The 5,504-nt window shown below is 41.0% G+C and overlaps 1 pseudogene; it reads right to left on the bottom strand.

Annotated features, from left to right (window-relative positions):
- Positions 1–2,807: 2,807 nt before the first annotated feature.
- Positions 2,808–4,057, bottom strand: LOC113633008 (eukaryotic translation initiation factor 3 subunit E pseudogene; annotated as a pseudogene).
- Between the last annotated feature and the right edge of the window lie 1,447 nt (positions 4,058–5,504).

Consider the following 5,504-nt stretch of genomic DNA (forward strand, 5'->3'; position numbering starts at 1 on the left):
GGAGCACAGGCTCCGGACGCGCAGGCTCAGCGGCCATGGCTCACGGGCCCAGCTGCTCCGCGGCATGTGGGATCTTCCCGGACTGGGGCACGAACCCGCGTTCCCCGCATCGGCAGGCGGACTCTCAACCACTGCGCCACCAGGGAAGCCCAGGTTTATAATACTTTTCACACAAATAATACATAAAAAACGAACACAAAAAATAAAGAAAACATTTTTAATCTTACAGTGCAGTACCTTGAAAAGTACAGTAGTACAGTACAACAGCTAACATACAGGGGCTGGCATCGAGTGAACAGGCAAGAAGAGTTACTGACTGGAGGAGGGAGAGGAGGTGGGAGATGGTAGAGCTGAAGGATCGTCAGCAACAGGAGACGGAGGGCGAGCTGCAGTTTCACTCATGCCTGACGTTGAAGGCACAGGTTCTGGTTCCTTGCTGGAACCAGATGCATGTTCACACCTTTGAAAGTTCACAACTTGAAGGTTTGTATGTAAGGGACTAACTGTAAAGGAGCCTACAAAGGCATAAGAGTGTGACCTGTGATCCTGGATTGGAAGACACAATTGCTATAATGGACATTATTGAGATAATTGGGGAAATTTAAATATAGATTGTATACTAGATAATGATGTTGTATAGATATTAAGTATCCAGATTTGATATTTATATTATAGTTAGGTAAGAGAAAAATCCTTGTTCTTGGGAGATCCATGCTGAAGTATGTAGGGTTAAATGTCATGATGTCTGCCACCTACTCTCACATATTTCAACAGTAATAATAATAAGAAGAAGAAGGAGAAAGTATATTCGTGTATATATATATATATATATAATATATGTGAAAAGAAAGACAAAGCAAATGTGGAAAAAAGTTGACTATTGGTGAATACAGGGGGACGGTCTAAGGGTGTTCATTGTAGTATACTTCAACTTTTCTGTAGGTTTAAAATTGTTCAAAATAAAATTTAAAATAAAAAGCTAAAAACATTTCCAGTTGAAAATACTTTGGGACTTCCCCGGTGGTGCAGTGGTTAAGAATCAGTCTGCCAATGCAGGGGACATGGGTTTGATCCCAGGTCCGGGAAGATCCCATGTGCCTTGGAGCAACTAAGCCCATGCGCCACAACTACTGAGTCCATGTGCCACAACTACTGAAGCCCATGCACCTATAGCCCATGATCCTCAACAAGAGAAGCCACTGCAATGAGAAGCCTGTACACCACAACGAAGGGTAGCCCCCACTCACCACAACTAGAGAAAGCCTGCATGCAGCAGTGAAGACCTAACCCAGCCAAAAATAAATGAAGAATAAAGAAATTTAAAAAAATAATAAAGAATAAAAAGCTAAAAGCATTCCCAATTTAAAATACTTTGGACTGTATTCAGTGATCAAGTGTGAAATTTCTGTATCAACTCTTTGTGATACCAAGTTTGGTAAAATAATGAATGAACCAATTTAAGGATAGTGCATTTATCTTCCTTAAAATGACTAATGAAGGAAATGAGAAGCCAGAGGGGTAGAGGCCAGGGAAAAAGGGTTTCAAAATGAGAGTGAAAAACAATCAAAGATGTTGCAAAGAAGTAAGATGTGCGCTAAGGTGTATCTGCTGGGTTGAGTAAAGGGGACTTTGGTGGAGCATCTGGTCAGCCGGGGAGTGGGAGGGAGGGCCAGGGCGTCATCAGTGAAGGGATGGTTGTGAAAGCCTGGGGAAGGATGGGGATTTGGAATACGAGTAGAGGATTTCGGTTGTTTTATTAATCGATTGAGGGAATTCCCTGGCAGTCCAGTGGTTAGGACTCCACACTTCCACTGCAGGGGCCACAGGTTCAATCCTTGGACGGGGAACTAAGATCCCACAAGCCTCAAGGCGTTGACAAAAACAGACAAAAAAAAAGTTGATTGAAGTTTTGAGCTTCCGAATTTTGACAGAAAGTGTGTGTGGTGGTGACTTGGGAGGGTGGTGATAAACAGCTAGTCCTCTTCTAGGCTTGCTACCGACTCCAGTTGCCTGGGATTGTCCCGGGTTTAGCACTGAAAGTCCCTCATCCTGGGAACCTTCTCAGTCGGGACGGCCACTGTCCACTCCCAGGTTGCTCCCACCAATATTAACTGGTCACTGCCAGCCTGGGAGGTCACATTATATTTTTCGTTCAACAAGCTTTTGCTGGCAGTGGAAATATGATGGCCAGCAAAGCAGACACAGCCCCGACCCTTACAGACCGCGGGAAATTCCTTCTTTGCATTGAAGTGGTATTAATCAAACTGGGCCTCTTTTAAAAAAAATCTTATCTTCCCTCATTATAGTGGTAGAAAAATTGAGAAGAAAAGCGTACAAAGGCAGAGAAAAAAAAAAATCGCACTGGCAGATTTCCTTTCAGTATTTTTCCTACACATTTCCCCAGTTACTTCCTATCAGTGTCCAAAAAAATGCAAGTTAATTTTAATTTTGGCCGCAAACCAAGAACAAAAAGGTTAAGTGCATTGAATTAATTTTTCAAGCCAAAGTTAAAGGCTCTGAGGATGATCTGCTGTCTCCAAGGGTCCAATCCCTGTTTTTTTCCACTAGCAGGTGTGATCACAGGCCTGGCAGAGGCGCATAATGACTTTCCCTCCTCAGCAAGGCTTCCTGCTTTGCAATTTTTTTTTCCTTTTACAAATTGAAATGCTGCATTCATTTGATAACGAATCAAGTAGAACAGAGGAGATTATGGTGAAAAACAACAGTGCCTCACCCCTTCCCATCCTGTTCCGCCCAACACCCTCCTGTGACCTAGAGGCAACCCCATTTTTTTTTTTAATGGCATAAATGAAACAGCCAATTTTATTCAAATTCTCCAAAATTTATGCTCAATATGTTAATTGTTTCTAAAATGTTTCACCTTTGTATAATGGTTTTATTATTTCATCTTTCTTTTATAGTTTTTTCATTTTTTTCTGTACAGTTCTTCAGTAGAAGCCAGAGTCCTGAGTTGCCCAGTTAGGAGCCTCTGACCTACTATTCTGATTGAGTTTCTTCTCAATATTCATGGCCAACATCTGGCTTCTAAATGAGAGGCTTTTGGTCTTTTCAATCACTTGCTGATAGGGTGAGACTGCACTGTTACCCATAACCACATGACCTAATTTAGAATCAATCTTGGCATCCAGTCTTGAATTTCTAATCAAATTTACAATCCACCTTTCAGCTTCTTCTGGAGTCATGTTCAGTTTATCTGCCAACATGTTTATGCTGCTTCATTGATGGATGCGACAAAATGTCTCAAATACGAAGAGACAGGCATTTTCAATGAAATCCTCAAGCCACCAAGAAGAAATCATTCACTAGCACTGATTCACATTCCCTTAGCTTTTTCTGAGCCCCATCAAAGTCAGAGTTAACATATAAGCATTCAACAGACTCTGTAATTGGGTTTTTATATGTGTAAGACTCCTGTTGAATAACTTTGACCAGATCTTTTAGCACCTGCCGGCGTTTTCAGACATCTTTATTTGTTATGACTGCTGTGGTCAAATAGCGGAGAATATGTGGACACATTGTCTGAATTGTGTTAAGATACGGTGGCTGGTAAAGGAAGAGATCAATAATGTTATCACACCCTTTAGGGTGATTGAAGAAAACAGAGACCAATGAATGAGCCACATTCGCTGCTGAAGAGGCTGAAGTGGAGAACTCACAGAATTATTATCTGTCGTCTCTTTTAATGGTGTATGGTCTTCCATGGCTGCATCCCAATTCTGCATTAAGATTTCAGAAGCCAGTTTTCCCCAGAGTGAACTCAACGCATTTCTATCCATTGCTGGAACCAACGCTCTAAAGAAGTAAAGATATTCTGCTGCTCCAGAGTAATTTCCACATTCATATTGGAATTTTGCATATCTGTAGAGTGTATCTAAATATTCCTGCCTAAAACCATGCTTGTCTGCCAGGTAGTCAAACAGCATCTGACCATCCCTTGTTGACTGCATTTGAGGCAACCCCTTTTAATGGTTTCTGTTCTTATTTCTTTTGGAAGTTGTTTCCAAAATTCCTAGCTCAAATGCCCGTACTTTATTTCTTTATATATCAATTTTAGTGAATGTTGAGTTTCCAATATAAAACATGAGGCGTTTAACTCATTTACCCTCCCTCTCCCTCTCTTCTTCCCAATAATGACTATTTATATTATTATTTTTGTTTTTATATTAATTATTTTGGTTCCATCTACTTTCCTCAGCATCTCTAGCAAGAGAGGCCAGCTTGTAACTCCTCTTTCTCTCCTCACTTCCACATGCAAACTTTTCTCAGTTTCACATTTATTGTACAAAGTCAAGATTTTGGGTATTTACAATTGTTCCTGCAACCACAAACAAATCTTCTCGATTTTTCTATGTCGACTCCAAAGGTTAAGATCCAATGAACAGTATTGACATTATGAGGGCCTTGTGCATGCTGGTCACACTCAAACAACAGGCTGGAGCCCCGCACCCCCTGCAGTAGAAGTGCGGGGTCTTAACCATTGGACCGCCAGGGAAGTCCCAGGATTACACTTTCTCTTCAATGCACTCAATCCCACAACCCGGGAGAATGTTTCAAGCATTAAGGTCATTGATTAATACTATATCAATTAAATACCATCATGTCATATGAGAACTTGCCTATCATTTAAACTATTATTTATTTATTTATTTTGGCTGCGCCGGGTCTTAGTTGCAGCACGCGGGATCTTCCTTGCGGCATGTGGGATCTTTTATTTCACTTGTGCCATGCGGACTTATCAGTTGGCCCACAGACTTCTTAGCTGGGGCATACGGACTCTTCTTTGCAGTGTGCATGTGGGATCTAGTTCCCCAACCAGGAATCGAACCTGGGCCCCCTGCATTGGGAGTGTGAAGTCTTACCCACTGGACCACAAGGGAAATCCCTTGCCTATTATTTAAATCAAGAATTTCTTCTTCAGTTTTGGAATTTTCCTAGAGATTCTGATGGCTTTTCTTTCTTCTTGTACTCCTTACCTATAGCATGTCTTTTTTTCCCCCGAGTTATTGTTCATACCATTTATACAATTCAAGCCACATTTTTGCTTCCTCCTCCAGGTAGAACCCATTACTCCCTAAGTCATCGTCCTTCATTCCCTGTTCTTTGGGCTTAGATCCACTGTTTCCTGTATATTATTTTGTCTTCTTTCTGGTTTGCTACCACATTTTCTGGAATACATCCTCAATTTTCTAGAAAAGTGTGTGTGGAGGCCAACTTTGTGTGTCAGAACAAGTCTTTATCTGTTTGACCAGATATATATAGAATTCTAGGTAGAAATTCTTTTCTCTCAAAATTGTGCAGGCATGTCTCCATTCAGTCTTCTAGGATTCACTGGTATTGACACAAAGTCTGTAGCCATTTTGATTCTTGTTCCTTTGGAGAGGAATAGTTTTTCTCTTTAGAAACTTTTAACATCTTCCCTTTATTCCTGACGTTCTGAAATTTCATGAGGAAGTATCTAGATATGGATAATTTTTCATGCATCA

The sequence above is a fragment of the Aethalodelphis obliquidens genome, unplaced genomic scaffold (genome assembly GCF_003676395.1).
Source record: "Aethalodelphis obliquidens isolate GAN/ISIS:26980383/991018 unplaced genomic scaffold, ASM367639v1 scaffold38, whole genome shotgun sequence".
In the NCBI taxonomy this organism is placed as follows: domain Eukaryota; kingdom Metazoa; phylum Chordata; class Mammalia; order Artiodactyla; family Delphinidae; genus Aethalodelphis; species Aethalodelphis obliquidens.